The sequence below is a fragment of the Theropithecus gelada genome, unplaced genomic scaffold, assembly GCF_003255815.1.
Source record: "Theropithecus gelada isolate Dixy unplaced genomic scaffold, Tgel_1.0 HiC_scaffold_15989, whole genome shotgun sequence".
Lineage (NCBI taxonomy): Eukaryota > Metazoa > Chordata > Mammalia > Primates > Cercopithecidae > Theropithecus > Theropithecus gelada.
Genome location: NW_020257756.1, coordinates 2,318,356 through 2,334,579, shown reverse-complemented (window position 1 = coordinate 2,334,579; position 16,224 = coordinate 2,318,356). Strand labels below are relative to the sequence as shown.

The following is a 16,224-nucleotide window of genomic DNA, read 5'->3' as shown; positions in this document are numbered from 1 at the left end:
ACAGGGTGGCAGCGCAGAGTGAGTGCAAGCAGGGGAAATGCCAGACACATACAAAACCATCAGATCTCGTGAGACTCACTTATTATCATGAGAACAGCATGGGGGAAACCTCTCCCATGATCCAATTACCTCCTTGACACATGGGGATTATTGAGGCTACAATTCAAGGTGAGATTTGGGTGGGAACACAAAGCCAAACCATGTCACACACCAAAGACAAGTATGCTCTGGTGCACAGCTGTTAAGTTTCCATGAAATCAGGGAAGACCATGAACATTTCAGAAGAGCACTCTTACTAAAGCTTATATTTGAATGACTGGCTGGAAATGCATCGATGTTCAGGGCTTCACCTGCTCTAAAAGTGCACAGGTCATATGCCCACACTGTGTCTATCCCCTCCCCGGTGACATGGTCTACGGACCAGTGGGGGAAAGGGAACTGGCAAGCAATGACTCTGGCATCATCCTCAAGTTCAAGTTTCTTCTCCAACTGCAGCATCATCTGAGAAGCACACCAAAAATAACAGTGTTTGAGTACTATGAAAAAGTAACTGCCCACAAATCTGAAATATAAAATTTGGCAGAGTCATGCACACTTTCTTGCCAAGCATGATACTTGGAATACCAAACTAGCCACTGATTTAATTCACAACCAACTGCTGTGAATCTTTGCTTTGCAGCTGCTATTACTGTGTTATTAATGTGTCCATCGCCATTACCAGTGTCTACCAGGGATCCTCCTCTGCATAGCAACATTTTCACATTTTTGATCTGCTTTGTAGTTGCAGGTACAAAAGGCAAACAGACTTCTCAGAGGATTGGTGCTATAAATGGCATAGCTACAGCATACAGCCACGAGAGTCCCACCCACAATCTCAATAAATAAAAAACCCCTAGTTGCTTTTCTTCAAACTCTTGGCTTCAAAAGTCGAAGGTAGAATATTTCTTGACTGACTTTCTTTTTTAAGTGTTTCTAGGTATGTGCCTCCCCTTCCCTCTTTTGGGAGTTTCTATCTTCTTTACGCCACCATTATTTTGGGTTTCTGTCACTGTAGTCAACCTTATCCTGGCTAATCCTACCAAATGTATAAGTTTATGAAGGTTTTCTTTGTAAATTATTAAGTTCTATAAATATGGATATATATATATTTGTTGATTGCATTATTTAAATCTTCTGTATACATCTGTTTTGTCTTCTTGATATGCAAATTATGAAAGAAGTTTATTAAAGTGACACTATGATGGTGACTTTATCAATTTCTTATATTTCGGGGGAGATTTTTATGTGTGTATACAAAACCATTATAAACTAGCCCTTTGCCACATTTTAAACTTTGAGTTTTGATTTTTTCTGATAATACTACATTTGGCTTCTTCCGTTTTTATTTTTCTGCTGTGTCTTTCCCCACTTGCTTATTTTCAAACTTCAGTTGTCACTTGCTTGAGTATTGCAGAATTGATCTCAGAGGATTCTGAAGGTTGTTTTTTTTGTTGTTTTTTTTGTTTTTTTGAGATGGAGTCTCGCTCTGTCGCCCAGGCTGGAGTGTAGTGGCATGGTCTCAGCTCACTGCCAGCTCTGCTTCCCGGGTTCACGCCATTCTCCTGCCTCAGCCTCCCGGGTAGCGGGGACTGCAGGCGCCCGCCACCATGCCTGGCTATTTTTTTGTATTTTTAGTAGAGACGGGTTTCACCATGTTAGCCAGGATGGTTTCGATCTCCTGATCTCGTGATCTGCCCGCCTTGGCCTCCCAAAGTGCTGGGATTACAGGTGTGAGACACCGCGCCTGGCCAGACAGACTCTTTTTGAGGGATGCTAGACCTGGGAAATTGCCATTAGCCTCACCACTCTCATGGTAAGCATTCAGAAAATGTTGGGATCATTTTGCCTCTGATTTATGTGCAGTTATAGAGCTCAGGTCTCTAGAATAGTCAGGTTACAAGGCAATAGGCAGGGGTTGTAAAAAGGAGATGAAAATCCTGTGAGAATGGTAAGGTGAGATTCCCTTGTGTAGCAGAATCTTCACTTAGTGCTGTTGGTAATACACACAACTCTGTTTCCCTATGGAAATCTTTGGAGACTGGCAAGTCCACACCACCATTAGGTAGCATGTTATGTCATATCCTGACTTTGTGGAATTGAGTCCATAAGTTTCCATATTCTTTCCTATAAAAAACTTATATCCTTTAATGACATTGGAATTTTTTCCACCAATCACATCATCATTTTGTTATGAAAGTCACCAGGTATGTCTTTTGCAGAGAACATGAAGCTAATTGCTGGATTTTTTTTTTCCTATAGTATGACCACATAGTTACCATATCATTTAAAAAATATCTTGCTCATTATTGGACAGCTCTGTTGAGATCTTTAATATGTTCTGATAAAGTATATGTTACTTCTCATCCATCACATTGAACATTTCTACGTGCCAGGTATGTATCAGTAATAAAACAGAAAAAAAATAAATTATTGTTTATACTATGGTGAATCGGGGGAAAAGATGTTGACTAACAGAAAGACAATAAACATGGTAAATAAATATGTTATATGTTAGAAGCTGATAAGTACTATGAAGGAAAAAAAAGCAAGGTGAGAAGTGAGACATATAGTCTCAAATTGCAACTGTACATTAGTAGTCAGGATAAATGTTTTCGTGATTGTTGTGTAATGAACTACCCCAAGACTTTAATGGCTCAAAGCAACAACCATTTTATTATATCACATGATTTTGTGGGTCAGGAATTTGGCTAGGGCTTAACTGTGCAATTCTTCTGTTCTGCCTGGTGTCAACTGGTAGCTAGGCTGGGCTGCAAAATCCAACATGACTTCACTGGTCCAAGAGGGTTCAAGTTGACTTTACTCACATGCCTGGACTTGACAGGGAGGACCAGAAGCCTAGGTTCAACTGGGACCCTCTCCTTCTTCCATGGAGTGTCAGGATGTCTCCAGGTGGTTTCTAAGCAAGGTATCAGACTTCTTACAAGGAAACTGAGGATTCTAAGAGTCCCAGGTGGAAACTGCTAGTCTCAAAGCTAAGTCTGCCAAACTCTGTTGGTCCAAGCAGTCATACACCATCCATTATTCAAGGGGATGGGATATGGATTTTTACCTTGATAGGAGAAATGTCAAAAATTTTGTGGCTATGCCTTTACCTAGCAGGAATCATTAGGAAATGACATTTCACTAAAGACTTGAAGAAGATGAGAGAATTGGCCAGGGGATATTTGGGAGAATAGAGTTGCAGAGAGAAAACAACAGGGCAACATTCCCTAGTCAATAGTGTGTCAGGCATTTCAATGTGACTGAAATAGAATGTGCAGGGGAAGAATATTAAATGGAATATGAGAGAGAACGGGGAGGGGATGGACTTCCAGCAGATCCTGCGAGTCTTGTAGCCATTTAAGGACTTTGGATTTTACCATGAGTGAATGGTGGATCACTGAGAATTGAACAGAGGTGTGACATATGACTTATCTTTTAAAAGGATTATTCTAGCTGATATGTTAATAGTCTGTTGCAGTAATTTAAGCAAGAGATCACACTTGCTTAGACAAGCATAGTAGAAACAGAGGTAGTGATGAGTGATTGGATTCTGGATTTATTAACAATTTGAAGATTGATATAGGATTTTTAATGGCTTGAATGTGGAATGTATATGATCAAGGGAAAAGTAAAAAATGATTACAAAGATTTTAGCCATACCTGGCTGGGTGCATGGGTCATGCTTGCAATCCCAGCACGTTGGGAGGCCAAGGTGGGCTGATCATTTGAGGTCAGGAGTTTGAGACCAGCCTGATCAACATGGTAAAACCCCATCTCTACAAAAAATACAAAAAAATTAGCCTGGCATGGTGTCGCATTCCTATAGTCTCACCTACTCGGGAGGCTGAGGCAGAAGAAGCGCTTCAACACAGGAGGTGAAGGTTGCAGTGAGCCCAGATCACGCCACTGCACTCCAGCCTGGGTGATAGAGACAGACTCATTCTCAAAAAAAAAAAAAAAATTAGCTGTAGCAGCTGGAAGAATTAATTTACAATCATCTAAATAAAGAAAATTCCAGATAGAGTAAGTTTAAGAGAAAAATTGAGGATTCTGTTTTGGACATGTTAAATTTGGGATGGATGTTAGCTATCCTAGGAGAGATGTCAGGAACAAGGAAGACAGAAGAGTGTGGAATTTGGAAGACACTCTTGACTGATGATATTAAAAATATGATAGATGGTCCATGTTTTTAAAGGCATAGACTGGATGAGATCACAGAGAGGCTGTGGTATATTTCAGCATTAAGAGAGTAGAAGAAAATGGAATATCAGAATAGAGACGAAAAGAAGTATTGAATGAGGAAAGAGGAAAACAAAGAGTGTGATGAAATGGGGGGTCAAATCAAGAAAGTATTTCAATGAAAAAAGTGCCTCATCAAATTATGTCAAACTCTGCTCACAGGTCAAATAAGAGAATTAGCAATTGGATATTGGAATCAACAGCACACATGTCATAGGTGACCTTGACAAGAGAGGAACTGGGGACAAAGAATATGGATAACTCTTTCAAAGAATTTTGCTGGGAAAAATTCAGCAGAGTGGAAAAAACTGCAAGGTAAGAGAAAGAGGGAAGAATTGATGGACAATGTTTTTGAATAAACAGAGCGCTTGAGTCTAGGGCAAAATGAAGAAAACGGCTTTAGATGGGAGCTGTAGTAACATAGGGAAGATATAATCTATGGGTGCAGACTCAGGAACATTGGTTTTAATAGATCTAATGCTAGGAATATGTGAAAATTCTAATTGTTGAAAGAAGAAACAATGGTGTCAGCTGAATATGAGGATAGAGGAAGAGGTGCTGCTTGGTTTGAAGAGAAAGGGGAAGGTGTAAACTATCATAGGAAAATGGGAGACTCAATAGATCAGGGAGTGGTATGGTTTGACTCTTGTGTCCCCACCCAAATCTCATCTCGAATTGTAATCCCCACGTGCCAAGGGAGGGACCTATAATCCTCATGTATCAAGGGAGGAAAGTGATTGGATCATGGGGCAGTTTCCCCCATCCGGTTCTCATCATGGTGAGTTCTCATGAGATCTGAAGGTTTTGTAAGTGTTTGACCGTTCTTCCTTCATGCTCTCTCTCCTGCCACCTTCTGCAGAAGGTACCTGCTTCCCCTTCCACCATGACCATAAGTTTCCTGAGGCCTCCCCAGCCATGCAGAACTGTGAATTAAACCTCTTTCCTTTATAAAGTACCCAGTCTCAGGGAAGTTCTTTATAGCAGTGTGAAAACAGATTAATACAGGGAGATATACAGCATAACTGCTGGCAACATTAAGAGCCACTTGAGGTTGCAAACTACAAAAAAAATCCTAAGCCCTCCATCAACTGAATGGATACTTACCTTGGCCAAGGGGACCCCAGAAAAGCCTTAAAACAGTTCCCAGCTAAGATGGGACAGGAAGTTGGACATACCTCGTTATACCCTCTCCCTTTTGCAGTTTAGACACAATTGACCAGCATTAGTAAAATAGAGATCATGAGACTGACAGAACAGACTCTTTATGGCAAAAAGATACCAAATTATAAAGAGGACCTAAGGCCACGTCACAAGGGTTAAGTCATGCACTCCATATTTACAAGAATAAACTATGTTCTAATGACCACAAGGTTTTTTTCTCTAGCAGCTAAACAAGCACTGGCCTTGATAAGCAATATTAAAACAGTTGCAGCTCATCCATTGCCAGACGCTGACTGAACCCGTTCCACCAGCCATAACCACTGCTTTTATCAAACAGGAGACAATTTCAGAAATTTTCTCCATGTAAAAAGACGACCAACTGGACCATGGGCTGGTTCTGGATGGTTTAGAGAGGCTGTGCACTTGCATGCCTTCATGTCCTGAAAAGACCTTAAGCCGCCACCCCAACGTGAACATGGACCACATATTACATGTATGTTCAATAAAAAATGTCTCAGGACGACCTTCATGAACATTCATAGCTCCTCCAGTAATTTGAATACATATGTTTAGCCAACTGTTTGGCAAAAAGCTCTTACCCAAACCCCACCTTCTTTGAAGAGCTTGTCTCGGATCTTGGCCTGAGGCATGCTTCCCAGCCTGTAGGATGGCAACTCTAATCCTTTACAGAAAATAAAAGTCTTCTTTTTTTAAAATTATATATTGTGTGTGGGTTTTTTTTGTTTTTTATGTTTATAAGGTTCATGGCCATGAATTTAAAGTAAACCAGTAAGCAGTTTTGTTTTTCCTTCAGCCATCTTCAGCTATACTAGTGCAGATAAAGAATAGATCTAGAGTTGGATTTAACCAAGGCTGTGGTTTTGCCAAAGTAGTATGACGAAGTGAGAGAGGGCAACGTTGAGGGCATATGCATGTAAATAATTTTTTTTGTTGTTGTTGTTGTTTGAGACAGGATCTTGCTGTGTCACCCAGGAGGCTGGAGTGCAGTGGTGTAATCTCAGATCTTGGCTCACTGCAGCCTCAACCTCCCGGGCTCAAGCGATTCTCCCACCTCAGCCCCCTGAGTAGCTGAGGCTACAGGTCTATGCCACCATGCCCAGCTAATTGTTTTGTATTTTTTTGTAGAGATGGAGTTTCACCATGTTGCCCAGGCTGGTCTCAAACTCCTGAGCTAAGGTGTTCCGCCCACTTTGGCCTCTCAAAGTGCTGGGATTACAGGTGTGAGCCGCCACGCCCAGGCACAAGTAAATAATTATAATGATCAAATAGCATGTAATTTGGCAAGAAAGGGAAGAGCGGAGGACATCAAGTGGACAAGGGGCAGTGAAAAGTGGTAGATGAGTAGACTGGAATCCCCATGGAATAGGAAAACTGTTAAAGTCAGGATACTAGAGGAAGTGAACTGGAAAGGAAGGTGGAGGAGGTGGTGATCAGTGAGATGTACAAGTCCAAAATTATAAAGAGGTTGAAGCAGTTGTAATGACAAGGTTAGACTGTGACTATGAGTGTTGAGGTAGGGTCAGGAAGAGTTTAAGGTGTTTAAAATATCATTTATGTATTTATTGAAATCACCTAGAATATGAAAGTAGTAGTTTTGGTAAGATTAACGAGTCAGACTCTAAAATGATCATGAAATGAGAGGGAATGGGTGATAGAATGAAGGTCTCCTGATCCCACCGTATCTGCTGTTGCTGTATCTGTTGACGGGTTTTTCTCTCTTATTAACAGACTAAACATAGGCATTTTGCAACTTATGTACTTTTTCCCTACTGGAAGAAAATTTCAATTCTGGAGATCTGCAGTCGTTATCAAAATCCTGAGGCTCTCCTATGTCTCCTGATGTTTCATATGTCGTTCACAAAGGCCCAGACTTCCTGTTCTCGGAATGCACCCCAGTTCTATAAGGAATATCTTCAGCCTCAGAACAGTCACCTGATTCATTGGCTCTGGAGCCTACTTTCATCAGAAGATCCATCCTATTTTCTCATAGTACAAACTTCTCTCACCAACAGCCACTTCCATTACCCTGAAGTCAAAAGCAGGAAGAGATAAGACACCTGCTCAGTTTGCTTATCACCAGCAATGCCATGGTAAAGTTGTCAGCACAACAGGCATGTTTACTAGATTAATGCATTAGGAAAACCATTCTGGTTACATTTTGGAAAACAGCTTAGAGGAGCAAGAATGGAGGCAGGGAGACAAACTAGGTAGCTGTGGCCATAATCTAGGTTAAGAGACAGCTTACTTAGATTGATCTAGGCTGGTGGCTGTGGAAGCAGGATAAAGACATTCCAAATTAATTCTGGTTCCCAGAAGTCATGTTAATCTTTCTCATCTGGGCATTTGCAGTTAAATCTTCTGCTTAGAAAATTCTTCCTCATTGTTCAATTTCCACTTATGAGTAAGAACACGAGATCTTTGATTTTCTGTTCCTGTGTTTAGTTTGCTGAGAATGATGGTTTCCAGCTTCATCAATGTTCCCACAAAGGACATGAATTCATCCTTTTTTATGGCTATATAGTATTCTATGGTGTATATGTGCCACATTTTCTTTATCCAGTCTATCATTGATGGGCATTTGAGTTGGTTCCAAGTCTTTGCTATCGCGAATAGTGCTGCAATAAGCATACATGTGCATGTGTCTTTATAAAATGATTTATAATATTTTGGGTATATACCCAGTAACGGGATTGCTGGGTCAAATGGTATTTCAGGTTCTAGATCCTTGAGGAATCGCCACACTTTCTTCCACAATGGTTGAACACATGGACACATGGAGGGGAACCTCACACACAGGATCCTGTCATGGGGTGGCGGGGTATGGGAGGGATAGCATTAGGAGAAATTCCTAATGTAGATGACGGGTTGATGGGTGCAGCAAACCACCATGGCACATGTATACCTATGTAACAAAACTTCACGTTCTGCACATGTATCCCTGAATCTAAAGCATAAATAAATACATACATACATAAAGTTCTTCCTCACCCTTCTTGCCTAGCCCTTACTTTTCCTTTAGATTTCAGTACAGATGTGATTTTCTCTGGGAAACATTTCTTATGCCTCAAGAGCAGCTTGACTTCCCTGTGTGGCTATCGCCTCCTGTGCTTATCTGTATCAAATCACATCTTGCAATTATTATTTACCCATATCCCAGTTTCTCAACAGTGGCATTGACATTCTGGATTAGGTAATTCTTAGTTGTGGGGGACTGTCCAATGAATAAGATGTTTAGCAGCATTCCTGGCTTCTACCCACTATATGCCAGTAGTACTCACTCTGTTCCTTCCTCCCACCTCTATAGTTGTGTTTGTGACAATCATGTCTCCAAACATTGTCTTATGTCCCCTGGGGGCCAAAACTGCCTCCAGGTGAGAACCACTGACCTAGAAAAATGTATCATTTTCTAACCATTTCCCTATCTCTGGACATTTAGGTTGTTCCCATGTTTATTAGAGATTTGAGATTAATGTTGTGTGCATGAATCATCAATGATTCCAAAAAGTGAACTAAGAGGGTACATAAAACATACCAACCTTACATTTCCATCTATAGTTCCTGCACAGTAGATTCACTGTAACTTTTCAGTACTGAGCTTACATTAAAAAATACAAGCTCCACTCATTACAATTTTTAAAAAATGAAACTCTTCTGGTTTATTTCACAATGAATGAGGATGGGCATCTTCTGAAGCATTTTACCTAATGTTTTTGTTTTTTAAATGGCTAGAGTTCAAACTCTTCCAAATTCACAAAAAAGATTTTAACACTTCTCGATTAAAATTCAAATGTTAGTGTTTACCATGTACAGTACTGTCGTCAGGGTAATAAGTGACAGATACTACGGTAAAAACAGAAATGGTGTCTGCTTTGAGACTTTACATTCTAGAGAGGCAAAGTCCAATATGATAGCCACCAGCCACAAGTGGACATTGAACACTTGAACTGTGGCAAGTTCAAATTGAGAAGTGCACTGTAAATGAAAAATATGTGCTTGGTATGGGGAAAAATATGAAATACCTTATTTTATACTGACATGTCCATGTATTTTAGATACACTGGGTTAAATAAAATGTTTCTGGAATTTTGAATACACATATATTTTTTATATATTAAAAATATCTTTTAACCATTCAAGTGACTCTCTTAATATTTTTAAATGTTAAAGAACAGTGGACAAAGCAAAGACACATTTGGTGATCAATTTTTAATTTTTTCTTTCTATCTATCTATCTAAAAAGAGACAAGATCTCACTCTGTTGCCCAGGCTGGAGTTCAATGGCATGATCACAGCTCACTGCAGCCTCAAACTCCTGGGCTTAAGCAATCCTCCTGCCCCAGCCTCCAGAGTAGCTGGGATTACAGGTGCAAGTCACCATACCCAGCTCATTTAAAATTTTTTTTATAGAGATGGGATCTCACTTTGCTGCCCAGGCTAGTCTCAAACTCCTAGTCTCAAGCAATCCTCCTGCCTCAGCCTCCTAATGTGCTTGGGATTACAGGCATGAGCCACCACATCCAGACCACAAATAGTTTTTAAACTGTTCAAAATATTTTAAAAATATATATGGAAAAGAACCTTGACGTAACATTTATCAGCCACACCAGTTTCACAAAATCAAGTATTGCTACCTACTAAGTTGGTGCAAAAGTAACTGCGGTTTTTGCCATTAAACATTAAAATGGCAAAATAAAAAAATAACTTTTGCACTAACCTATTGGTATATATCAAACTGTAGAAAATTTCACTTTTAATTTTAAAAAATTTAACATTTGATACTTACACTACAGTTTTACTCTGATGTTCCTTAAGTTAAATCAAATTTAAGCAAAAAATGAGAAACTGGTTCATTTCTACTTCCCCTATCAAGTTAAAACTCATTTACTTACACTTTTGTACTTCAGAAATCTGTGTAGTACTCTATTTAAGGACACTACTATACAATAATCACAGCTATGAAGAAGAGTGAGGTGGATCTAATGTATTAAGATGTCACAGATGATGTGAAAAAAGGCAAATTATACAACAGTGCATAAAGCAGAAACCATTTTACAGCCACATTTTTGTGTTCCTGTATGTACACGTACATAACACAAGACTGGGAAGATACCAAATGTTTTAGTTGTAGATGGTGAGGAAGTTCCTTCATATTTCACATAATATACTTTTAACTCTTCTGTATTTTTTTATTGTTTCAATTGGAACTTTTAATTTACAAAAAGAATTTTAAAAACATGACAAAGATTGCAAATACATTTTCATCACAAATTTAAAGGGACTTTTAAACTCTCCTCAGAAGCCATCATCACCTCCAGTCTTTTGAAACCTTTTATGATTGCGACAAAAAAAGTATAAAAATTAAAATATACAAAACTGAAAACTGATCGATTGTAACATTACAGAGACTTATTTTCTATTAAATTTTCTTTAGTACACATGATTCTCATCTTAGTTGAGACAAAGTTTGACTCTGTAGCCCAGGCTGGAGTGCAGTGGCATGATCTCGGCTCACTGCAACCTCTGCCTCCTGGGTTCAAGCAATTCTCTGGCCTCAGCCTCCCAAGTAGCTGGGACTACGGGCGTGTGCCACCACCCACACTAGGCTAATTTTTATATTTTTTGTACACAGGGGAGGTCTCACTATGATGCCCAGGCTGGTCTCGAACTCCAGGGCTCAAGTGATCCTCCCACCTCAAACCCCTCAAGTCCTGGAATTACAGGTTTGAGCCACCTTGCCTGGCCTTACAGCTACTTTTTTTTTTTTTTTTTTTTTTGGGACGGGGGCAGAGTCTTGCTCTGTCGCCAGGCTGGAGTGCAGTGGCATGATCTCAGCTCACTGCAACCTCTGCCTTCCAGGTTCAAGCTATTCCCCTGCCTCAGCCTCCCGAGTAGCTGGGACTATAGGCACATGCCACCACACCTGGCTAATCTTCTGTATTTTAGTAGACATGGGATTTCAACATGTTGGCCAGGATGGTCTTGATCTCCTGACTTGAGATCCGCCTGCCTCAGCCTCCCAGAGTGCTGGGATTACAGGCATGAGCCACCATGCCCAGCCTACAGAGACTTTTAAAAGCAAAACTAGTTTCTGTGATGGAAAAGGGTGCTCTTCTCTAGATGTGAAATTTGATCCACCTGAAAATTATAGGAAATACTTGGGTCAGTAAAACAACACATGGTCTGTTGCCCACCGAACAGCTATGTTCCAAACTCCCTATAAACTCCTACCCCACCAACTTTATCCAGAACCTGGAAGTTGTTCCCCTTTGTCTGAGCAGCTATTCATCAAGGGGAGGTCATTTTTAATTTCAAGGGCAAATCTTCATGGTCAGAGCCAATCATAGGAGCTTTATTCCCTTTGAAAAGTGATTGCTTTGGAGATAATGCACATTGCTGTGGCCATGAGAGCAAGTGAATGGGGGCTGGAGAAACCTTCCTCTTATAAAAAAGAAAAAATATATATATGTGTATATATATATTTCAGCCTCTTATCATCCACCACCTGGAACCTTTGTGGTCACTTTGGAGCCGTAAGGGGAGACATCAGACGCACTTGGTGAGAATGGCAATGAAAGGCAGAAGGTACTAAGGCTCTTGATGACACTGTTCAGCTGCTGAATTAGCCAATCCAGGAACCGCCCTCCACCTAGACTCCTGGTTCTCAAGCACCTCAATCCCAAAGATTCTACACTTGTTTTTGATTGCTAAAATAATCCAGACACATAATTTAAGGAAATAAAATGTTTATTGAGTAAATGTTTATTTAGTAACAGCAACACATCGTTCCTCAAGAAGAGGATGAACTGAAAACTCCTCTAAGGCAGGATGAAGCAACTTTCCATTATTCTTAGTTTAGACCAGAATCTGTAATTTTATATTCTCCTTTAAAAACTGTCAAAATACACCAAATAGAGGAAAATGTTCACAGTATACCAAAACATTTTAAGATAAAGAGCAGTGTAAGAGTAGTATTCTCTACATATCACAGTATACAATGATGCCTTCCTACAGCTTTAGAACTATTACTACTCAAAATATTAATACATTTATGCAAAATGATTGGGAAAACTGAAATACCTGCAACCTTTTCCAGTTTCTGACTTGAGGAATAGGTGCAAACCACCATCCTCTTCATAGACCTTCTGTTACAGCATCCATCAAAAACCGTTGGTAGAGCTCTCAAATATCGATGACAATGCATGTGATGCATGTGTGCTCTACTAAGTTTTGAACAGATAACATATTCTACAGCAATGCTCAAGCCCTGGATTATTTTTGCCTGACAAAATAATATTCCAATATTCCCTGAAGTTTTATAAAAAGGTTGAAAATGGCTATTTTTCATAGTCAAAGCCAATTTCCTTTATTTTTTGAGACAGAGTCTCACTCTGTCACCCAGGCTGGAGTGCAACAGTGCAATCTTGGCTCATGCAGCCTCAAACTCTTGCACTCAAGCAATCCTCCTGCCTCACCTTAACGTGTAGCTAGGACCGCAGGCACATGGCACCACACCTGGATAATTTTTTAATTTTTTAACTTTTTTGTAGAGATGGGGTCTCACTTTGTCACCTAGGGTGGTCTCAAACTCCTGGGCTCAAGCAATCCTCCTTCCTCGGCCTCCCAAAGTGCTGGGATTACACGCACGAGCCACCACACCCAGCCAATTTACTTTTTAATAGACTATACTGCTGCATTATCTTCACGATTTTTTACAAGAGGTTGCTATAGTGTGCTATGTGTGTAAATATTCAGATTCTGTATATAAACTAAATATAATCAAAGGCTCCAAATCAGTTCTTCAGTTTGATATTTAAATGTCTGACCAGGGACCTTCCAAATAGTATTCACAGTATTAATGATGAGAGAAATTTTCATTTCTATTTTTTCTTATCTTTTTCAAAGTCCCATTAAACATTTGAAATTACTGGTAGAAATGAGGTGATAATAAATATTTTCTATTTAAAAGTCTGACAATGATATGCAATCCATTTTAAACTGTTACATCCAATATGCTATTCTGTTTTTCTCATTAGTCTTTAATTGCTAAATATTTGAATAACATATTAATTTTTTTTAAAAAAGAATTTTCTTGTACCATTTTTAGATTTCTGTCTTAAGTTTATATAATTTTGTAAAACCTAGTTTCATGTTTAATGAATTAAGAAACAACAACATCAGAACAGTTTAGCCAGACTTTAATAGGCAAAAAAGGGTTGCTTTGGCATTGTATAAAAGAATAACTGTTATAATACAAATCTTTATTTAATCTACTTTATTAAATATTAAAATGCAATAAGGCAATTATTGTTTTAAGACATTTGAAACTGCATTTAATAAATGGGTAACTGGCCCCACACCTGACATACTGCACCCCTACTTTTCTTCTCTACTCTAAGGAACCAAAAAAATTATTTTAAGAAACAAATCAGTGGCCTTCCTAAAAACATCTCAAAGAAGTTCTGATTACTGCTAAGGTATTTATTAAATACAAATATGTGAAAAATAAGACAACGAATAATATCTCTTAAGGTATTTCTGCTGTCTTTTGTCCTCTTTTATCTACTCAGAATGGTTCAACTGAAAGTATCCTGACTGAGGAATAAATTGGTGTAATTTATTGTTTAATTTGCCATCCAAGGTTGGGCAGTGATTCCTAAACCTGGCCTCTCATCAGTATCATCTGGGAAAACTGCTGCAACACATTCCTGGGCCACCTTCAGACCTAATGAAGCAGTCCCCTCCACTTCCAACCTCCACTGGGGAATATGTAGTTAGTCTTGCAGTCTAACACTTGGGATAGATAAAACGATAACGCTAAAAAGGAAGATACTTGTATTTCCACAGGTCCTAGCTCACAAACTGGGATCCAGTAAAAAATAAAACATAAAAATAATAAAAATTTTAAAATAAAACACACACACACACACAAAATGTTGAATTGGGACTAAATGATCAGTAAGTTGGGTGATTGGGAGACAACTCTAGTACTAACAAACCAAATACAGGAGGCCCTGCTGCCCCATTCCATGGAAGTCAGCACCTTTCCTGACCCCAGAGAGCCTAGGCAAGCAAACGGATGTAGCATGAGGGCTACAACTCAAAAAGTAAATGTTTCCACACCATTTCTCTCCATCTCTACTTCTCAATTTTCCATACACGCATTCCATCTTTTCTCTTCCTCTGCCCTTTGCCATTCCCATTCTTACTCCTTTCTCTTTCCTCACCCCTTTTCTCACTTCCTCTCTTTTCCTTCTTTTTTGATTTAGTTACATCATTCTTTTCTTCTCTACTTTCTCTTCCTGAAAAACTCTTCCTTACATAAAATAAACAAATTCATAATGGAGATATATGTCAGAAAACATTCAGCCTGAGTAAACTGAACGCTCTGTACAAACAACAGAACAAAACAGAACTTCAAAAGTAACACTGGTGTGGCCTAACATAAGCCACAAAGAATGCTTCCAAATCCATTATCTCTTCTGAGTCTCATCTTGTGAGGTTTGAAGGGTACACTGATTGTACTTTAAAACCTAAGGCACAGAGAAGGTTAAATAACATGCCTGAGTAACTAAGAAGAGAATCCAGATCTAGTTCACAATCTGGTCTTCTTTTCACTATACCAATAACATCTGACTGGAGGCAAGATGAGAGAGCAATGAGTAAGCACTATTATTATTTCAGGGCCTTAAAACCCTTATATATTATGAACTACTCTTCATTAGAAAAAAGTATGCACTTTCTTAAAGCGTAAATCACAATATATATTTTTAAAGGTTTCCCAAGTTCTTTTCTACTTCACACAAATGAAGTCTGACTGCATTTTAAAGGCATCCCACTTTGGTAATACTGTAGCCCAGAGATAGTTCTGAGGTCAAAATACATAGACTCAAATAATAAATCATGTAATTTATATAAACTGCATAGATATATGTTTTATGAAAGACCATTTATATGAAAATGGAATACATTCTCTAAGTTGTCCATCTATAATTCAACCTCTCATCAACTCCAAGAACTGCATTTCTTTAGAATTCAAAAGAAGAATTACCTTGTCTAAAGATAAATTCAGAAAATTCATTTAAAAATTATTATACACATTTTGTGATACCTTTAATTTTAGGTAGAAACAGTACCTAAAAGAGAGCTTTCACTATTAATTCAATTTATGGTAAAACGATCAATTAGGTCAGGTCTAAATAAACCAGATGAAGAACCTTCCAACTGATCCACCATGTAGAGTGTGTGACAGTGTAAATAATCCACACCATGAGTGAGACCACAGCATACAGTCCAGTTGGATTCAACTGTGACCACGCTCTATACAAGTCCCAATCAACTAGAGCCCATGGGGCTGAGATTCTCCATTCACTGAGGAAATTAAATCTTATCGAACTTACTAATATAAATTCATATCTTGTCATTAACCCCAAATGCTTCCTCTAATATTTCAAAATCACATTTATAATCTACCAACTGTGCCAAGAATTGTGGTATCCTAACTTCAAGTTGGCAAAATAATTTCCAGTGGTTCCCAAAGTAGCTAACATCAAAGTCGTCTGAGGTGAGTTAAAAACAAAATCATCATGTGACTTATATTCTGTACCCTGATTCTAACAAACCAACTAGAAGATGGCATATTTGAGATAATCAGGGAAATTTGGCTATGAGAGGAAGCCGAAGGACTGCTGCTGCTTTTGTTAGGTGTGATATCATGGTATCTACTTAAAGTGTTCACAGCAGTGAAATAACACGATGTCTGGG

General features: G+C 38.9%; 1 pseudogene; it reads right to left on the bottom strand.

The window, feature by feature from the left end:
- Positions 1-302: 302 nt before the first annotated feature.
- Positions 303-12,673, bottom strand: LOC112617280 (annotated as a pseudogene).
- Between the last annotated feature and the right edge of the window lie 3,551 nt (positions 12,674-16,224).